Below are 22297 nucleotides of genomic sequence, written 5' to 3' on the forward strand. Positions count from 1 at the left end.
TACCACACCCTAAAACATTCCAACATGTTACCATCAACAAGTTCTAATCGATCAGCCTTATAGAATATTTTAACTCAGGTGTGGCCTTTTTCTTCAAACTTCAGCTCATAGTCTCTAAAATATTTCTTGAAGAGAATATTCTATAATTGAATTACATAATTAAATTTGATATTGCTATAAACTTTCGTCATTCCAATTTGCCCTATTAAAGCAACACTACAGTAGACAATCCTATTCCATTGTTACTGTGCTTATACTTGATTTTTTTTGAAACAAATTTCTCAAAGCAGCATTTCTGAATTAAAGCTTGTTTATGATTTGAGAGCCACTTGAGACAATAATGTCAATTTTCATTTGTAGATGTTTTTACTCAGGAGTCTATATTCTTGTGTTTTATACTTAAAACAGTTGTTTATAGTTTTTTTTCTATACTAATACATGAAAATATATGTTAGGTGGAGGAATTCATGGGATGCAAGCTTTACTATTTCACTATCCTCCACTTAAAATGCTACTGAATTCAAATAAGATTATCTATTGAGGATTTATTTTTTATATTAGTTATTTCTTTTTGTTTGAGACAGACAAACAAGGTATGGGCATACCAGGGCCCCTTTCTGCTTCAGAAGTACTCCAGAAGCAGGTACTGCATTGTACATCTGGCTTTATGTGGGTATTAGGGACTCAAACCAGGATCAGCAGACTTAGCCACCAAGGGCATTTATTGCAAAACCATTTACCTCCCCAGACCAGGTCTAAATTTTTTAAGATAGCAGTACTTGCAAGTTGCCATACTTTCTGTAGTTAGCTATTTAGTTAGCTATGTAGTTAGACTCATGGTTAGTACACCTGATTCCAAACTTTAAATGAGAAACATCCCTTGCTTTAGAAAGTTCCCTATTCTTGCTTCCAAAAAAAACCTGTGAATAAAATTTGTGAATACTTTTATAACACTAGCCTAATAGTCTCATCTTAAACATTTCACCATAAGGATCAATTTTTTGCACAAAATTATCTAATTATCAAAGTACAGTGTAAAATTATTCATTTGTCAACAGGAAAACATGACATGAACACATGCTTGAGGGGAAATGTCTGTATAATGTGTCGACATTATTCTCTGTCAATGTATCTATCAATGCACTCTATTATTGTCTTTATTGTGATACAATATAGTGAACTCCACTCCACCCAAGTAACACGCAATAATATAATGACCACTTCCCAATACTTCCATTAGCACTCAGCAATAGATTCTCAGAAAGGAGAATTTTAATTCAGTGAATTGAAGTATGAGAAATGTACTCAATTCCTAGTTGAAATAGTTTCTGCAGGCAATTAAGGAAATGATGCTTGGTGGGGGTTATTGTAGTTACTTCACAATGATTTTGACATAAGGAGTGTTAGGAAAGATCTGAGGTGAGGTGGGGGAAACACAGGTCAACCTTTAAGTCCCTGAACAAGGCAATTTATCTTTCACAATTACTTTTTTTTTTTAATTTTGTTTTTTTTATTTGAGAGCGACAGACACAGAGAGAAAGACAGAGAGGAAGAGAGAGAGAATGGGCGCGCCAGGGCTTCCAGCCTCTGCAAATGAACTCCAGACGCATACGCCCCCTTGTGCATCTGGCTAACGTGGGACCTGGGGAACCAAGCCTCGAACCGGGGTCCTTAGGCTTCACAGGCAAGCGCTTAACTGCTAAGCCATCTCTCCAGCCCTCACAATTACTTTTTAAGAACTTGTATTGCCTACTGAGTACTGGGATTCTTTAGGCAGGTAAAGAGACAGAGAAGATAATATTAAACTAGCATGCACACAAATAAGTACACATGTTCTGCTGCAAAATAAATGCTAAGAAATAGTCAAAATAGAACTCACTGACAAAAATAAGGATACAAAGCTGGAGAGATAGCTTAGTGGTTAAGGCACTTGCCCACAAAGGACCCATATTTGACTCCCCAGATCCCACATAAGCCAGATGCACAACGTGACACATGAGCAAGGTTGCACATGTGCACTAAGAAGGCACATGAGTCTGGATTACAGTGGCTGGAGGCCCTGGTGTGCCAATCTTCTCTCTCTTGCTCTCTCTCATAAAAAGGGCCAGTGTGCTGGGCTTACCTCGGGACAAAAGGAAAAAGGATGCAAGCTGGGCATGGTGGTGCACGCCTTTAACCCCAGCACTCAGGAGGCAGAGGTAGAAGGATTGTTGTAAGTTTGAAGTCCCCCTGAGACTACATAGTGACTTCCAGGTCAGCCTGGGCTAGTCTAATAGACAAGACTGTGTATTTATAAAGAACTGATTTTCCTCTTTTGTGAAATTACAGAGTCAATATTCTATAAGACCTGTGATTTTAGAAATAAAAAACATAACATGGACACTTATTTCCTTACAATTGAAAGAAAATTTTCAAAAGGAGTTGATCTCCTGATTACAGAACTACCTTTACTAAGAAACAACTCATATAATACAAAAACATCTATGAATGATAAGTGATGAGTGCTTGTTGGCCAGATAAAACTTCTTTCAAACATAATATTATTATTATGTGATAAAAGTCAATGGGAGAAACATCTGGCAGTGAAATAGAATTTTGTCTCCACCTCTTCTTTCAATGGTACAGACCCATGTCTAGTGACAAGCAGTACTGTGTATGAAGGCGATGCTTACCTTTCAGACTTGCACTACACATGAGGAAAAGAGCATAGATCATATTGTAGTTTGACTTTAGAACATTTAAAACATTATCTACTTAGGATGTAAAATTTCTACAAAGAACAATTAATTCAAGGGCATCTTATTTCTTGGTGTCTTCATTATGAAACAAATCCTGAGACTTTCTGATGACTACGAACTATCACAACACAGCCTTATTGTTCAAAACCTTTGAAGCAAGAAAGAAGAGTGTAGCTGTGTATGGTGGGGCACCCCTAAAATCCCAGCACTCTCCATAGGAAGAGTGGGAGGATTTCTATGAGTTTGAAGCCAGCCTGAGACTACATAGTAAATTCTATGTCAGTCTGGGCTAGCACAAGCCCCTACCTGAAAAAAAAAAAAGAAAGAAAGAAAGAAAGAAAGAAAGAAAGAAAGAAAGAAAGAAAGAAAGAAAGAAAGAAAGAAAGGAAGGAAGGAAGGAAGTGTTTTGGTCTCAATACCTACTTCCTGCATATCTCCAATACTTTTCCTACTGAATTCCATCAATACTGGCAGCTCATTGGAGATCTAAGTCGGGTTATGCCAAAATACACCAAATCTCTTCTCAATGAAAATGTAAGTAAATACCGTATCCCTTATATAATTATGTGAATGACTCAGGTAGAAGAGATGAGTGGAAGATGGATGAAAGGTACAATGCCTGACTTCGTCACCCATGGCATAAAAATTAAGCATCTGTAGGCTTAAGTATCCCAAAAAAGAAATCCTATGTCACTGTTCACAGTTTTCTGAGTTCACTTTGTCTTTTGACATTTAATTATAAAGAAAACCTCCAACCATTCTGTTCTCTTTTACAAAAACTATTTGTATGTTTTAGAAATAATAACAAAATAAGCTAAACTAGGCATTAGTCACTGCCACAAAGTAGATGACATTAATGAAGGACATGATGAAGAACAGATGTAAATTAAGGTATCAGAACATACCAATTAAAGAAAGATAAGCTTACTTGTGGGTCAGAAGTGTCTTGCTGGAGCTCCCACTGACTAGAAGCACTAGTGTTCAGCCAAACCTGGTACAGGGATGTCAGAGTTGGAGACTGCAGGCTCTGGGAGAAAAGATCATCCAGTTCCCATTTCACATCTGGTTTTGCAAAGTTCTCCAGGAATTGTATAAGGCAGAGTCTACCCTACTGTAGCTGAAAACTCAAAGGAAAGGGAAAAGATCACTGTTATAATTAACAGTGACACCTAGCTTTCTTGTAATATTTTCACATGGAAGTGCAAGGGAAATAAAATCTTTAGGGCTGACACTAAAGCTTTCTATAGTCAAGCCTCTCCCAGGCAAGTGACTTTCAAGGGATGAAGGGCTTCTAGTATTGTTTTTCTTGAATATACCTTATGCTTTTAAAGGATAGCAGCACTCACCCCATCTCAAGAGAGGCTGCTAAGTGAAGGTACCACAAAGCTGCAGAGAGATGCTTTTGTGTTTAATTTCCATGTAGACCAGAGAGATTGCTTGAATAGAAGGAAACCTAAATGATCTTTCCTGCTGAGCATGGAGTCCTGGTGCTTATTGAAAGATGACTAAGGTGGCTATGGTTGGAATGATTAAATGAAGTTTGTAAAAACCGGGGCTAGGGCAGGTTCAATTCCCTAGTACCCGCCCAGAATCACAAAATGGTGGGAACATGTATCTGGAGTTTATTTGCAGTGGTTCTGTCATGTCTCCCTCTCCCTCTCCCTCCCCCCCCTTAGATAAAAAAATTTTTAAACATAAAAAATGGAGCTAAAATGTAAAACTGGAAAAACATAAAATATTGAATTTCATGGAACAGCCAGATGATCAATAGGACAATATGCTAAGATGTTAGCAGTTGAGGCTTACATTATTATATTACTTGAGAAATAAAATACATGTTTTCTTTGAGTAACTGAGTAGAAAGTTCTGTTTTAGTCACCTTTCAAAATTGAATTTAGGATTTCACCTTTATTCACCTTGTCTAGTTCATGAACTAGGTATTATTTGGGCTTTAGGTGTTTTATATATACCTTTCTTATGTTGAGATATAACCATCCATGCCTATTCTGACCAATGTTTTGATCATGAAGTGATGTTGTATTTTGTCAATGGCCTTTTTTACATCTATCAAAATGATCATGTGTTTTTTGTGTTTAAGCTTATTCATGTGGTGTATTACATTGACAGATTTCTGTATGTTGAACCACCCCTACATTCCTGGGATGAAGCTCACTTGATCAGATGGATAATGCTTTTGTTGTGTTGTTGAATTCAGTTTGCTAGGATTTTTAGGATCTTTGTATGTCTACGTTCGTCAGGTAAATAGGCCTATGGTTTTCTTGTAGCAACTCTGCCTGGTTTTGGTATTAGGGTGATACTAGCTTCATAGACAGAGTTGGGGATCTTTCCCTGTTCTCTGATTATGAGCACAGTTTGAGGAAAAATTGGTATCAGTTCTTCCATGAAGCTTTGATAGAATTCAGCTGAGAAGCCATCTGGTCCTGGACTTTTCCTTTTGAGGAGGTTTTTTATTACCTTTTCAATTTCAATGGGTGTGATATGTTTGTTTAGGAGATTAATCTGCTCTGAGTTTAGCTTTGGTAGGTGGTATGTGTCCAGGAATTCATCCATTTCCTCCATATTATCCAGTTTTGTGGGGTAGTGATTTTTTTCTTTACAAGGTAGGGTCTCATTTGCCCGGAGCCTGCCGGCTGAAAGGGTTCAAGCCTGATGGGGAGTGAGGATTAAGGAAAGACAGAAGAAAGAGTGAAAGTATGGACCCCAGTCCAGGGCTGAAGCAAGGCCTCAAGCCAGGAATGAAGACATGGTTTATTTCACAGCATTCCTTTTTATATCTTTTTGCCAACAGTTTTTCTATGGACAAAGATTTTATGAACTTTACAAGTTCCTTATCAAAAAACCTTCCCATTACAGAGTTTTTGCATTTCAAACATTTCTCAGTACAAAGGACCAGCCAAATGGCTGAAGATACCTAATCTTGCTTACAGGTAGGCTGTTATGGTTATACTAATGTCTTGCTGCCAGATGGCTTCCCCACACTGAAGATACACAATCTTACTTGCAGGAAGGCTGCTATAGTTTTGCTAATGTCCTGCGGCCAGAAGCCCTGGGCTATGGATACAAGTCCAGCCAAAATGGCTCCCGACACTCACTGTAGTCCAGGCTGACCTGAAATTCACTATGTAGTCTCAGGGTGGCCTCGAACTCATGGTGATCCACCTACCTCTGCCTCCCAAATGCTGGGATTAAAGGTGTGCACCATCATGCCCAGCAGGGGTAGAAATTTTTGAAATAAGTCCTGATGATTCTCCCAGTTTCGCTTATGTCTGTTGTGATCTCTCCTTTTTCATTTCTAGTGTTATTAATTTGAAGCACCTCATTTGTTTTGCTTGATCACATTGGCCAGGGGTTTATCAATCTTGTTTATTTTTTCAAAGAACCAGCTCTTTGTTTCATTAATTTTCTAAATTGTTTTCTTAGTTTCCAATTCATTAATTTCTGTTCTGATCTTAATTATTTCTTTCCATCTGGAGGTTTTTGGTTGGATACTTCTTGTTTTTCCAATGCCTTTAGGTGGATGGTTAGTTTACTGATTTGGGATCTGTCTTTGGTATGAAGTCATTTAGTGCTGTGAAATTTTTTCTCCCCAAGGACAGCCTTTATTGTGTCCCATAAGTTTTGGTATGATGTGTTCTCATTGTCATTCATTTCTAGAATTTTTGCAATTTCATTTTTTATTTTGTCCACTATCCATTTATTGTTTAAAAGTGGATTGTTCAGTTTCCAGGAGCTGATGGGATTCCTCAAGCATCTTTTGTTGTTAATTTCTAACAATACAGCATTGTAATTTGATATCATGCAGGAAATTATGCTGATATTCCTAAACACATGGAGACAGGCTTTATGACCCAGCATATGATCTATTTTAGAGAAGGTTCCATGGGCTGCTGAGAAGACTGTGTAGTCTGTGGATTTTTGGTAAAATGTTCTGTATGTTAGGTCTAATTGATCTATGGTTTTGTTGAGCTCTGTTACTTCCCTATTAATTTTCTGTTTGGATGATCTATCTTTGCTGATGGAGTATTAAGGTCTCCAACTATGATGGTGTTGGTGGTTATTTCTGTTTTGTTGTCAAGTAGGTTTTGTTTTATGAATTGTGGGGCACCTGTGTTTGTGCATAAAGATTGATGATAATATCCTCTTGTTGGATCATTCTCTTGATAAGTAAGAAGTGACCTTCTTTGTCTTTTTTGATTACTTTTGGTTTGAAGTTTATTTTATCCAATATTAGTATAGCTGTGCTTGCTTGATTCTTATTTCCATTTGCTTGGAATATCATTTTCCACACTTTCCCCCTGAGGAGGTATATGTCTTTAATGGTCAGGTAGGTTTCTTGAAGACAGCAGATTGAGGGGTCTAATTTTCTGATCCACTCTGTTAGCTTTTGACTCTTGATAGGTGAATTAAGGCCATTAATGTTTAGGGTAATAACTGTAAGTTTTGATTTATTCTCTGCCATATCATGGTGGTTTATATGGTGTGGTGTTTTCTTTGACTTTGTAGTTTTTTGTGCCTTCTCTGAGTCTAGCTATTGTGATCTGCTTCTTGTAAGCACTTGATGTTGGTTATTTGATTTTTCCGTGTGAAGAATTCCCTGAAGTACTCTCCATAGGTTTGGCTTTGTGTTCATATAATTGTAAAAGTGAGTTTTATTGTGGAAAGTTTTTCTTTTACCATCTATTATGAGGGATACTTTTGCTGGGTAGAGTAGCTTGGGTTGGAAGCCATAAGTTCTTAGACTTTGCAGTGTTCCATTCCAGGCCCTTCTGGCTTTCAGGTTTTCCATTAAGAAGTCTGAAGTAATTTTGGGGGTTACCTTTATATGTAATGCATTGCTTCTCCCTAGCTTCTTTTGGGACTTTCTCTTTGTTACCGATGTTTAGAGACTTAATGATAATATGTCTAGAAGAGTTTTGCCTTTGGTCCAGTCTGTTTGAAGTTCTGTTAGCTTCTTGTAACTTGATGAGAATTTCTTTTGAGAGAGTGGGAAAGTTTTCTTCAATAATGTTGTTGAATAATTTCTCCATTCCTTTGGTCTGATTTTCTTCCCCTTCTGGTATTTCCATGATCCAATGTTGGGATGTCTAAGGGTATCCCATAGTCCCCTCATGTTCTGTCCACAAAAAATTTTGAACTTATTGGAACCTTTGGACTCACAAACTATTTCTTCTGTTTTGTCCTCCAGTTCTGAATTTCTATCTTCCACAAGGCTGACTCTATTCTTGAGAGCTTCGGTAATTTTTTGGGCTTGTTCAATCTAGTTTGTATTTTCTACTGCTTTTTTATGTATAGTTTCCATCCCTCCGCTGTTCCCTTTTCACTTCATTTTCTTATTTTCTTAATGTTTCTTGGAATTAATCCTTATATTTATTTATGTCTTCATTGAGCTTAGCCAGCACGGAGTTGGGGGCTGTAGGACTGGTCTTAAATATGCCTCCTGCCTCGCCCTTGGTCAGGGAAGCAGCTTGGTGGGGAGAGGAAGACAGGGCCCAGGGCAGCTGCTAGTCCTGGCTCCATGCGGCTTCAAGAACCTGGTTCCATTTGTGAGGGCGCCTAACACAGAACCCACAACTTGCAAAAGCTCCCTGCCTGTCCTTGGACATTATTGCCACTCCGCCCCCAGTGCGGTGGTGGCAGACGCGCTGCCTTCTGACAGGCTCGTGAAGCACAGGTAACTAGACACAGAAGGCAATTGAAGCGCTGTCTGCTGCGGGCCGGCATCCAGACTCGGCTCCTGTTTGGAAGCAGCCTCAGGAGCTGCGTGCATGGCACCCTGCCCTGAATCCAGGTGGCCCTGTGCCTGCGCGCTTTACCCTCAGGTGCGGGGAGGGGCTGGTGGTAAGTAAAATCCGAAGCTCAATTCCCCCAAGGGCTTGTCTGTGGGTAGAAGGTGGACAGGCCCTAACGACAAGTCGTGGCGGAGAGCGAAGCTGGAGGCAGGGCTGCTGCTGCTAAGCCCACCGAGTGTGTCCTTGCAAGGACGGAAGGAGAACCGAAAACGGGCGAGGAGGAAGGGGAGGGGAACACAAGGCAAAAGTTAATGTTACTTTCTAAAAGCCACCCGGGAGGGCGGTGGCGGCCGTGGACATATCCTGTGTCAGCAGAGGGCTGCTGGCTGGTGCTGCCCCCTGAGTAGAACAGGGGAAAGTGTGTCCTTTGGACCAACCCAATCAGACCCTGGAGATCATAGCGGTCCTGGTGGGACCATGCGGGGTGAGGGGCTTGCGGGTGAACTCATGATCAGAGATCCTGTGTCCACCTCGGAAGTTACTGGAGGTGTGAAGGCCGAGGAGCTGCTTGCGTACCTCGTCTGGCCAGTTGAAGCTGGGAAAGACCTGTGTGTGCTCCAGGTCCACCTTTGCATTGCTCCCCCGCCCAGCCCCGCTCAGCAGCTTCTGGGGGTCCTTCCGCAGCCCACCCAGCAGTTAATACTGGGGGAGAACCGGTAGCCCAGCACCTGCTTTGCATCGCCGGGCGCCCTGCGAACTTCTGCTTTGGGTCTTTCATCAATCCACCTGCAGTTGATTCTGGGGAACAACCTTGCTTCAGTGCCTCCTTTGTACGTCTGCGCCCCTCTGGGTGTGCGTCAGCAGCCGGGCCGCTGGGTGAGGTTGGGGAAGAAGCTAGGTCCCAGGACCCTCTTCACATCGCCTGGTCCCCACCGAGCCTTGTCAATCCCTCAGCAGCGAGGCCAGCAGTTGATGCTGGGGAAGAACCTAGATACAGCTGGGTCCCCAGCAAGCCTCTGACTGGGGTCCTCCGTTAGCAGTTGATACTGCGGAAGGACCTTTTTTGCAGCATCTCCTTTGCACCTTGTCCTCCCCCAGGCCTCGAACCCTTCCTCAGCAGCCCAGCCAGCCGTTGACACAGGGGAGCAACGTGTGCATAGATCCTCCTTCGCATGGCTGGGCCCGCCGAGCCCCTTCCCATGGTCCTCCATCAGCACGGCCAGTGGATGCTGGGCAGGAACCTGTGCTCCAAGACCACCTTAGCAAGACTGGGTTCCCTCGCCGAGCCTCTGCTTGGGGTCCCTCAGCAGCCCAGTCTGCAGTTGAGGCTGTGGCAGAATGTCTGCTCCAGGGCCTCCTTAGCATCACACGGGCCCCCGGCTGAGCAGCTGCTTGGGGTCCTTCTCCGGCAGCCCACCCAGCAGTACCCAGCTCCTTCGCTCTTCGCCTCCGCGGGCCTCTGCTTGGCGGCCTTCTGCAGTTGGCGCAGAGGCAAACTCAGCCTGTCAGTCCTGCGCTTTCGGAAGTTTCTGCTAAATAGGAAGAAGATACGCTGGACAGATGGTTCCGCGGTTAAAGCGCTTGCCTGCAAGGCCTAACAACCAGGGTTTGATTCCCCAGTACTCACGTAAAGCCAGATGTACAGATACACCAAGTGGCACATGCATCCGAAGTTCGTTTACAGCTAGCGCGCCCATTCATTCTCTCCCCCACCTTGGATATTATATATATGAGGTTATATTAGAAAAAAAGGTAAATAAGTAAGAAGAAGACCTCAAAAAGTAATGTTTCAGGAACCACAGAACATAGTGACTTCGGGGGAAAAAAAAGTGACAAGTCTTTTGGGAGGGGGGAGAACTGTGGGGAATTTTATCCTGCTGCATGTAGAGTTTATAAAACAGCTGTGAGTAAGATATAGTCCGGGACTGGAGGAATGGTTTAGTGGTGAAGGCCCTTGCCTGCAAAGCCAAAGGATCGTTTCAATTCCCCAGGACCTACATAAACCAGATGCACAAGGTAGCTTATGCTTCTGGAGTTTGTTTGCACCGGCTGGAGGACGCCCCCCCCACCCCGTCAAATAAATAAAATATGTTTAAATATATATATACAGTCCGTGCAAAAGCTCTGCCTTCTTTCCTTCTCTTAAATTCTGGGTTTCTCAATGTCTTCCTTCTCTTGAGCACCTCTTCTTTTAAAGGTCTCCCTCCTAAAGCTCTAAGCTCTAATGAAATCTTACTGAACCTTATTATCTGGTCTATGAATTTCATTCATCAAATTCGTAAGACAAGGATCCAGGGAAACTCCCAAATTATTGATATATTGGCATATACTGGTGCTTGGGCAGAGGACAGCCCGGAATTCCTGTATTATTGGGATTATAGGCATGTGCCACCATGTCTGGTTTATATGGTGCTGGGGACCAACTCCAGGGCTTTGTGCATGCTTGGCAAGCACGCTAACTGAGCTACATCCACAGCCCAGTGTAAATTATTTTTGAGGAGGGAGTTTCGAGGTAGGGTCCCACTCTAACCCAGACTGACCTGACACTCTGCAGTCCCAGGTTGGCCTACACAACTCAAAGCCATCCTCCTGCCTCTGCCTCTGCCACACCCGGTTGTTGTAAAGGTTTTGTGTAATATTCTTTCCTTAGTGATTAAAAAAAAAAAGATACAGTCTGGCCTGGCCTGGCCTGGCCTGGCCTGGTGGTGCAGGCCTTTAATGCCAGCACTTGTGAGACAGAGGTAGGAGGATCGCTGTGAGCTCAAGGCTGGGCTAGAGTGAGACCCTATCTTGTAAAACAAAACAAGAAAAAAAGAAAAGATACAGTCCGAAGACCAGCCTCCTCGGGACAGGGACTGAACACTCTGGTTACATTGCGGGCCTCCCCAGCTTAACCGGATTTCAGGCCTACCACCTTGCAAGAGCACAGGCTCTCTGTTCCCAGAGATCCACTTTGCACCTGACTTTTGACAGGTAGGACCGACCGTGTACATGCGCAGTAACATTAGCCCCTGGGCTTCTGGAATCTGACGCTGGCGCAGCCCAGGGAGGTGCTCCATTGTTGGACCGCGTTGCTTGGCAACCTTTGCTTCTCTCAACTGCTCAGGCCGCAGCCACACGCTCATCCTCTCCGCTCCGGCTCCACTTCGGAGAAGCTGTGAGTGGTGACTGGATCTGATCGAAGTGATTAGCATGATGTATTTGAACTTAGATGTAGGGAGCAGACCTGCGAGCTGTGAGGCCAATAGTTCTCTCTCTCTCTCTCTCTCTCTCTCTCTCTCTCTCTCTCTCTCTCTCTCTCTCTCTCTCTCTCTCTCTGTGTGTGTGTGTATATATATATATATCACGATTAGTTAGTTACCTATGAAAGAACTCGGAAAGGTTTCTTGGAGAGAATCGATTTCAAAGTCATATATCCAGTACAGGGAAATCCCACCAATACACAGCAAGTCGAAAAAGTCAAGAGCTGGGCATGGTGACACACGCCTTTAATCCCAGCACTCAGGAGTCAGAGGTAAGAAGATCACCGTGAGTTCAAGGCCACCCTGAGACTACATAGTGAATTCCAGGTCAGCTTGGGCTAGAGTGAAACCCTACCTTGAATAAAAGAAAAACTTAAAAAATAAAATGAAATAAATAAACACATCAGGAAGCTGAAGTTTGGGAGTGAGAGGCACCAAGGGAGGTGGCCAATGTGGGAGAAGCGCTACCTTCAGGGCTGGACTGGGGGGCGGGGAGAGAGGAGAGCAGTGGAGAGCAAGGGAGGGCCTGGCTGCTTCGCACCTGCTAGATCCTCAGCACACCTGGGAGAGCTCTGGAGTCTGGCCTTCTTTTTGAGCAGCAAAGAAGTCCAATTTCTAACAGTGCTTCACCTGCTTTCCAATGTCACCATTAGGTACACGTGGTGCCTTATTTTTAGTGCACACATTTTACTGCATGCTATAGACGTTGTAGAAGAATGCCTGTGCATATGAGAGAACTAATCCATAGTGAACCAACTTCATGCCTAAGCAGTTTTCACATAGAATTGAGCATCACTTTCATGTCAGTGCACACCCACATATGTGTTTTGTTCTGAGGCAACGTACAAGGAAACTCTGAAGTGGGAAGAGGCTCTGCCCTGTTGAAGCTGCTGCCTCCACCTCGCCTGTTGCCCACACCTCCTCCCCCACCTTGCTCTACACACCTTTCTTCCTGCTCCCCCTCCCTTGCTCCCCACACCTCCTCTTCCTCCCCCACCCCAGATCCTTTACGCTACTTAGTAAGGATCACATGGCTTCCCTGTTTCCCAGCTTCTCTGTGCTTAGCACACATGAGGGTCACCTTGACCAAGTGTTGGTTTCCACCACAGTGCTGGTCATCTCAGCCTGCGGGAGCTTGGAAGACTTCAGTTACTTCCGTTGCTTCCACACTTTCCAAAGCCCCACACTCATCTAGCCCTTCCATACGTGAAAATCTTATTCATTTGTTTATTTATTTATTTACAAGCAGAGACTGATAGAAGAGAGCTAAATAGAATGGGCCCACCACGGCCCCCAGCTGCTCTAAACGAACTCCAGATGCATGAGCATAGGGGTTTAAATGGGCACTGGGGAAGTGAACTCAAGTCCATTAGGCTTTGTAGGCAAGCACCTTAGCCACTAAGTCATTTGTGTAGCCCTTTCCATACTTCTTGTCTGTGCTTCAGATAGACTACCATCCACTTCCTGTGACAACAGCTTCCTCTGAAGAGTTGCTGGTGTCTGGTGACATAGAACCCCTTGTGCTGTCATCCATTCATGTCTCTGCGTAGTCACCATGGGAGCCCAGCATTTCTCAGGAACTGTCTAGCAAGCCATGGTCCTCAATGACCAGGGCTAGGACAGGCAGGCCACAGTGGACTCTGCGATTGACAACACTCTGTGGGTTGCGCCCTAGTGTTCCTGTTTTTGTTATGTAGATGTTCCTAGTGTGGTTTAGAGTAGTTGTATTCTATCACTGTCTTTTTGTTCCTAACTTAGTTTCATTGGGTACAAAAAGCACTTTGGGGGCTGAAGAGATGGCTTAGTGGTTAAGGCACTTGCCTGGGAAGCCTAAGGACCCAGAACCCACATAAGCCAGATGCACAAAGTGATGCATGCACACAAGGCCATACATGCACACTAAGTGGCTCATTGGAGTTCAATTGCAGTAGCTAGAGGCCCTGGTGCACCAATTCTCTCTCTCTCTCTCTCTCTCTATCTCTCTCTCTCTCTCTCCCCTTATCACATACACACTTGCTCTCTCTCAAAAAAGTACTTTGAAAAAAACAAAAAATAGTACTTTGTATTAATTTCATACATTTCCCCAGCTCCCGAAACCTTGTTTTTAAAAAAAAATAGACTGCTGCTCTCACAACTCCTAATGTACAACTACATAATGAACAGCAGCAATCCTAGAAAGGAGGGCCCTCAGTGGAGTGGGGCATGGAGGAAGGAAATGATGGTACCAACATATGATTTGTCCACACAAAGTTTCTACTTAATAAAAAACTAAAATAAAATAAGTAATTATTGGGAATTTTATTATATGAGAATACTATAATTTGTTCTTTCTCCCATCACATTATCAGCTTTTGTATTTTCTCCCCTGTCCCTATTCCACTGGGGACCCTCCTCTTTCAGAGTAGTCCTTCCTCTGTTGAGTTGACTCATTCCTTTAGTCCTCTTCCTTCCTCCATGTCAAAATGCTGGGCTCAAGACAGGGCAAGTCCCATAGGGGTATCAGTGAACATTGTGGGGTCGTGAATGCACCAGTTAGTTCATGTATGGAAGACAGTGCACAATAGTAGCCTGCCTACCATGTGGCTCTTAAATTTATTTTGCCCCCTCGTCTGTAATGTTCCCTGAGCCTTGGAGGGCATGTTAGAAGTGTTTAATGCAGAGCTCTTGCAGACTAAGTGGCCAATCGCACAAGAGGGCTGCTCTCACTGTGAGCCAGAGAAACTTCTCTGTGGAGATGGAAGTTGGCACTGAAGAGACTAAAAACTAAACAAAGTAGAAAATTGGTGTCTTGATTTCTGAACTAACATATGATTAGTTTGGGTCATAGTCCCACATGAACTTTTACTTTTTCTTTGCCTACAAGAATTTATACAAGTAGTGCATATATGAAATCTCATAAAATCTCATAAATCTCATAAAAGTTTATAATTAAAAAATACTCTTGAGTAAAGCATGGTTGTGAGTCTTAGTTTTTTGTTTGTTTGGTTGGTTGCTGAGTTTGTTGGTTTCTCGAGGTAGGGTCTGACTCTAGCCCAGGCTAACTTGGATGGAATTCACTACGTAGTCTCAGCCTGGCCTTGAACTCACAGTGATCCTCCTACCTCTGCCTCCCAAGTGCTGGGACTAAAGGTGTACACCACCACACATGGTTTATGACATAGATAATTACTCATATTCATTAATTTTATGAGCATATCAATATCTTGTGCCAATTTTCCCTTTGGAATTTAAAGCAATTTTTATTTATGCTTGATTTTATTATGTATACATTTTGTACATATGTACATTTTTATGACATATAGATTTATTACATATGTGCAAATACCAATTAATTGTTTAAAATAAAGTTGCACCAGGCATGGTGGCGCATGCCTTTAGTCCCAGCATTCGGGAGGCAGAGGTAGGAGGGAGTTCGAGAGACTCCATAGTGAATTCCAGGTCAGCCTGGGCTAGAGTGAGACCCTACCTCGAAAAGCCAAAAAAAAAAAAAAAGTTGCATTTCTATAACAATAAAAGCTAGCAAGGGCTGGAGGCCTGCATAACCAAAGGAACCAGGCTTAATTCCCTAAGACCCACATAAGCCAGATGCACAAGGTGGCACATTCATCTGGAGTTCTTTTGCATCTGCTGGAGGCCCTGGCGTGCCAGTTCTCTCCCTCTCTCTCTCCCTCTCTCCCTCTCTCTCTCTCTCTCTCAAATAAATAAATGGATAAATAAGAAATGAAATGAAATGAGTAAGTATCTTATCTAAGAATATGTTTCCTGCAGGCTTACATGTGCAGTATGTAAATTTATTAGCCATAAAGGTATAATATGAGCTTGATCTAGAGAGGACATATAATGTTTGGTTTTTAAGCACTGTACATTTTTAAATTATCATTTATTTTATGTAAAATTGCTTTTAAAAGAGAATATTCACATCTTTTAGAAATAATTCAGGTAATGTTATGTAACTCATTTTATATTAATTTTTATAGATCATATCTGAGAGTCTTTGGCCTGAAAATGTGTAAAAGTTATCTGGAGGCACAGATGAAATGGTAAAATATAAAGTGAATGAAAAATTTAAGGTAAGAATTTTGTTTGTATGTCATTCACACAAGATGTGTTTACAAGATGAAAACCAATATGCAAGGAATTTGCCTTTAAATGGCCATTAATGAACAAAAGAAGGGTAACATCAAAATGTTGAATATCATACTGACCTTCAGCTGGAGACAACATTGCTAGCATCACTAAGGTAGCTAGCTGAGTCATCATTACCTACCACATCAAGATTGGCTTTTATTTTATTTTATTTTATTTTTTGGAGGTAGGTTCCCGCTCTAGCCCAGGTTGACCTGGTACTCACTATGTAGTCTCAGAGTAGCCTCAAACTAATTGTGATAACTCTCCTTCTACTCCCAAGTGCTGGAATTGAAGGCATGCGCCACCATACCTGGCTCACATCAAGGTATTCTTAGATGCAAGAATAAGTAAAAGAGAAAGAAGAACTGAGAATATGTAATGATGAGTAAGGAAGGCAGGGAGAATGGGGAACAAATGAAGGAAAAATAGGCAAGTGCGTATTGTGGAGGGTTGGAAAATAACATGGCCTTTTAGAAAAAGGAAGGTGTCCCCCATAAACTTAGGTGTTCTGAATGCTAGCTTCCCAGGTGATGGAGATTTGGAAATTAATGCCTCCTGAAGAAAGTGTATTGGGGACAGGCTTATGAGTATTATAGCCCTGTCCCCCTGCCAGTGTTTGGCACACTCTCTTGTTGCTATTGTCTATCTGACGTTGGCCAGGGGGTGATGTCTACCCTCTGCTTATGCTATCCTTTTCCCCTGACATCATGGAGCTTCCCCTTGAGTCTGTAAGCCAAAATAAACCCTTTGTCCAAAGAGCTGCTCTTGGTCAGGTGATTTATGCCAGCAATGTAAACCTGACTGCAACAGTAATGTTGGTACCAAGGAGTGGGGTCATTTGCTGCTGGACACCTGCCTGTGTGGCTTTGGCCTTTTGGAGCTGATTTTCAAGAGGAATGTGGAAGGATCTGAAACCTTGGCCTAGGAGATGCTTTGCAGTGCTGTGAGTATAGCTTGATGGACTATCCTGGTAAAAGTTGAAAGACCTGAATGCAATAATAGCTAAGTACTGTGAGATTTAGCTTATGAGGGTGAAAAAGAGCTTTGCATGGGGCTGGAGAGATGGCTTATCAGTTAAGCTCTTGCCTGTGAAGCCTAAAGACCCCGGTTCAAGGCTCCATTCCCCAGGACCCACATTAGCCAGATGCACAAGCGGGAACATGCATCTGGAGTTCGTCTGCAGTGGCTGGAGGCCCTGGCATGCCCTCCCCTCCCTCCCTCTCTCCCTCTCTCCCTCCCTCTCTCTCTCTCCCTCTCTCCCTCCCCCTCTCTCTCTCTCTCTCTCTCTCTCTCTCTCTCTCTCTCCCTCTTTCTCTGCCTCTTTCTCTATCTGTCACTTTCAAATAAATAAATAAACATAAAGCAAAAAAAAATTTTAAAGAGCTTTGCATGGACTGGGCTTGAATCATTTCATGTGAAAGGCTTGTTGTTATGCCCATGTCCTGAGAATTTGTGCAGGGTTGCAATGTGTAGAAACAGACTGGTATGTGCAGAGGGATATGGCATAGAAAGAAATCTTTGGGCCAAAACTACTGCCTGTTCAGCTGCAATTGTATGAGAGATTACAACCTTTGAGATTGGGCCAGCTGACTTGCACTGGGGCAATAGGAAAAACATAGACCCTTTTGAAGGGGCCTGAGTGCTCAAGGAATGTCCTGTTCTTCAAAGTCTGCTTTATTCCCCCCTGAATTAACAAATTGGCACCCTACCTAGTATCATGGAGCATAAGAAATGCAGGAAGGAGAGGGTCATTGAGTTTGCAATGCTGTCTTCTGTTTTGGAAATGGCCATGGGCAGTGTGAAGCAGGTTTGATGGATGCCTGCATGGAGACCAGATGGAGCCATGAGGATGAACCATGAATTGCAGAGGAGACCCAGTGGAGATGCCGGGACCACTAGATGGCTGCTAAGGAAAGCTGCCAGCCCCGGATGAAGGTTTCCAGGACGGTGAGTAGCCTAGCTGGAGGGGTGGAATTGGAACTCCAGAGACTTGTTGCTAGTTAGAATTACCAAACTTGGATATTTGTGACTAGAGTTGTTGGGCTTGGAGCTACAGGGTTTGATGTTTGCCCTGGTTGTTTTAAATCTTGTATTTTTTGAATAAATAAATATATATGTGTGTATATGTATATGTATGTATGTATGTATGTATATAGACAACTTCTATACTTACAGACATCAAACCATGATATTTCCTTTCCCTCCCCCACTTTCCTCTTCATAACTCTGCTCTCCATCATATCCCCTCCCTCTCTCCATTAGTCTCTCTTTTAATTTGATGTCATCATCTTTTTCTCCTATCATGAGGGTCTTATGTAGGTATTGCTAGGTACTGCAAGGTCAGGGATATTGAGGACAATTTCTCTCTGGACAGTTGCATTATAAGAACTGGTACCCTCCCTGTAATCTGTTCTTCTCCTTACATATATACAATACCAGCCCCTTAAGCCCTTCCCTCTCCTCCCTCCCTTACAGCCTTTTGCTAGCTTACTGGCCTCTGCTACTGATTTTTGGTTCCAGCTCACACACAAGTCTATACATTTGTATCTAGGATCCATATATAAGAGAGAACATGCGATGTTTGGCTTTCTGGGCCTGGATTTTCTCACTTAGTATGATACTTTCCAGATCCATCCATTTCCCTGCAAGTTTCATAATTTCAATTTTTTTACAACTGAATAGAACTCCATTGTGTAGATCTTTATTATCCATTCATCCGAGGAGGGATATATAGGCCGGTTCCACTTCCTAGGTATGGTGAATAGAGCAGCAATAAACATGGTTGTGCAAGTATCTCTAAGGTAGTGAGAAGAGTCATTAGGATATATGCCTAGGAGTGCTATAGCTGGTTCATATGGTAAATCTGTTTTTAGCTGTCTCGAGAGCCTCCACATTGATTTCCACAAAGGCTGTACCAGATTACATTCCCACCAACAGTGTAGAAGGGTTCCCCATTGTTCCCAATCTCCCCATTTACTGTCATTTGTTTTCTTGATGATAGCCATTTTGACAATGATTAGTTTTGGTTCTAGTCTTCCACTTTTTCTTTGTTTAACCTGTTAATTCTAGAAGGAATACATATAAAATTCTCATAAAAGTTCATAACTAAAACTGCACATTGGGAAAAACATGTTTATGGCTATTGCATAAAAAGTTTCTCGGTTTTGCCGGAGGCAGGTGGAGCCGGGTTGGACGCCCAGGTGGGGCTGTCTCCAGCCTCTGCCCTGCCCCTCCCAACCGGCTGCAGCCCACAGCACCAGCACTGCCCGCAGCATCCGCCAACACCTGGGGGTGGGTTGACGCAGACTGTGAGGTCGGGGCCACTGTTGTGCCAAGGGGAAGCGGGAAGGAGTGAAACTTGAAGGAAGAGCTTAGAATTTCCCCTAAGGCCATTGGGGACATTTGGACCAGGCCTCAATGTATGTGGAAAACTGCCAGGAGAAACAAGGAAGTGGACAAGTCAGAAAATGGGTAAGAAGAACTGAGAAAAACTCAGAAATCAGGTGCTGGGGCTACAGCCACTGCTCCACCGAAGGAAATCTTGAACCTGGCCTGTGAGCTGTTGGAGCCGTCCTGCACCCGGCCGAGGAAAAGAGTGAGGAGTGTATGTGCAAATCCAGTCTCTAGTTGTTAAAATCCGAAAAAAGCAAAAAGGTCTGTCCTTTACTTTTGATGGAAAAGATTACTTTACTTTTGATGGAGAAGATTACCCTCCTAATCTAATAAAATGGGCCTCTGAAAATGGGGCTTCTGTCGAGGGTTTTGAAAAGGTTAACTTCAAAGAAGAGGGCTTTGGTTTGAGAGCAACAAGAGACATCAAAACAGAAGAATTGTTTTCATGGGCTCCACGAAAGTTACTAATGACTGTCGAATCTGCTAAAAATTCAGTATTGGGGCCCGTATATTCTCAAGACGAAATTCTTCAAGCCTTGGGAAATATAGCCCTGGCCTTCCATCTGCTGTGAGAGCGAGCCAACCCCAACTCCTTCTGGCACCCTACATGCAGACCCTCCCCAGTGAATACGACACTCCTCTCTACTGTGAAGAAGTTTGGAGTCTTCAGTCAACTCAAGCTATCCATGATGTCTTCAGCCAGTATAAAAACACAGCACAACAGAATGCTGAGTTCTACAAGATCATCCAGACCCGTCCTCACACCAACAAATTGTCCTTGAAGGACTCTTTCACTTATGAGGACAGATGGGCAGTCTCTTCTGTTATGACGCAGCAAAACCAAATTCCCACTGGAGGATGGTTACCAGGTGACCCTGGCCCTGATTCCTTTACAGGACATGTGCAATCATACCAACAGCCTGATCACCACAGGGGACAACCTGGAAGATGACCGGCCGCTGCGACTGTGTAACTGCAGGATTGTCAGGCCGGAGAGCAGATTTATTTTCTTTAATAAATTTGTTTTGGGGCTGGAGAGATGGCTTAGCGGTTAAGCACTTGCCTGTGAATCCTAAGGACCCCGGTTCGAGGCTCGATTCCCCAGGACCCACGTTAGCCAGATGCACAAGGGGGCGCATGCATCTGGAGTTTGTTTGCAGTGGCTGGAGGCCCTGGCGTGCCCATTCTCTCTCTTTCTCTCTCCCTTTCTTTCTGTCTGTTGCCCTCAAATAAATAAATAAATAAATTTTTAAAAATAATAATAATAATTTTGTTTGGTTTGGTTTTTGTTTTTGTTTTTTGGATTTTTGTTGTTATTTTTTTCAAGGTAAGGTTTCACTCTAGCTCAGGCTGACCTGGAATTCACTAAGTAGTCTCAGTGTGGCCTTGAACAAATAGCAACCCTCCTACCTCTGCCTCCCAAGTGCTGGGATTAAAGGCCACAAGACAGAGAGAGAATGAGGCAAAGAGAGAGAGAGAGAGCCACTGCAAATGAACTCCAGATGCATGTGCCACCTAGTGCATCTGGCTTATGTGGGTACTGGGGAATCGAGCCTCAAACCAAGGTCCTTAGGCTTCACAGGCAAGCGCTTAACCACTAAGCCACCTCTCCTGCTATAGATTCACATTTTTAACGTACTCGGTCTGATGCAGAGTTTGTGACCCACAGTGGCTTTTTCTTTGACAATAATTCACATGACAGAGTGAAAATAAAGCCAGGAGTGAGTAAAAGTGACAGGCTGACCACCATGACGGCCGAGGTCTTGGCCAGCGCTGGCATCCCAGCCTCCAGTGTCCTTGCAGAACACTTTACTGAGCCTCCCATCTTTGCCAAACTTCTGCCTTTTCTGAGTGTTCTGCATGACTGAGGAGGAATTAAAAGAACATTTGCTCAGAGACAATGCTATCAGCAGATCCTTCACCTTGGGGAACTCTGAATTTCCTATCAGCTGGGACAATGAAGTCAAACTGTGGACGTTTTTGGAAGTTAGAGCTTCATTTCTTTTAAAAAAAACATATGAAAGGAAAATTGAGGACGGTAAGATCATCTTGAAGAACCTAGATCTTTCTGTCCATGTAATAATGGCCATTAAGTTACACCTAGGTGGAAAGGAGATTTGGGGAAGAGCTGTGAAGAGTGCAGCTGCCAGCCGGGAATACTACTGCAAACACCTGGAGAGGAGTGCCCCACTCCCCAGACATGAGGACAGTGACCTGGGGCAGTGGGAGAGTGGAGGGGGGTCTCGACCCTCCCGCTGATCTTAAGAAATCTAGAGGAAGAGGCCAGTGGGCAGGAGGCCTTAGACCTCAAGGAAGCTGTCAGCAAAGCCAAAGCTGCTGAAAACGGGTTCATCAATGGGAAAACTCTGTCCACAATGGGACCAGGTCTGAGGGTGAACACTTAGCTCCAGAGGAGAGTGGAAGAACGCCAAAGGCTGGAGCGGAAGAGCAGCTCTGAGGCCTGCATGCTCCACTCCTGGGGAAATCCAATTGAGCAAAAGTTTTGAATAAGCCACTTACATCACTGTGTTCCTTGTTAACATTTTTCTTTCCGCAGAGAGGAAAATATCTTTTAGCTGCCTTATATAAAAATGATTCTTAGGGGCTGGAGAGATGGCTTAGCGGTTAAGCGCTTGCCTGTGAAGCCTAAGGACCCCAGTTCGAGGCTTGGTTCCCCAGGTCCCACGTTAGCCAGATGCACAAGGGGGCGCGCGTCTGGAGTTCGTTTGCAGAGGCTGGAAGCCCTGGCACACCCATTCTCTCCCTCTCCCTCTATCTGTCTTTCTCTCTGTGTCTGTCGCTCTCAAATAAGTAAAAAATTTTTTAAAAATTAAAAAAAATGATTTTTAAGTTTAAAAAAGAATTTCTCAGTTTCATTAATTTTTCTATTATGTATTAATATCTTGTGCCAAGTTTCTCTTGGAATTTAAGCAATTTTTATTTGTCCATACAGACCTTATTATGTATACATTTTGTTACATATGTATGCTTTTAGACATAAAGATTTATTATGCATGTGCAAAAGATACTGATTGACATCTAAATA

At 43.2% G+C, this 22297-nt stretch overlaps 1 pseudogene; it reads left to right on the top strand.

The window, feature by feature from the left end:
* The first annotated feature begins 9660 nt into the window (after positions 1–9660).
* LOC101610343 lies at positions 9661–21709 on the top strand (annotated as a pseudogene).
* Positions 21710–22297: the final 588 nt, after the last annotated feature.

Source organism: Jaculus jaculus, chromosome 8 (assembly GCF_020740685.1).
Source record: "Jaculus jaculus isolate mJacJac1 chromosome 8, mJacJac1.mat.Y.cur, whole genome shotgun sequence".
Lineage (NCBI taxonomy): Eukaryota > Metazoa > Chordata > Mammalia > Rodentia > Dipodidae > Jaculus > Jaculus jaculus.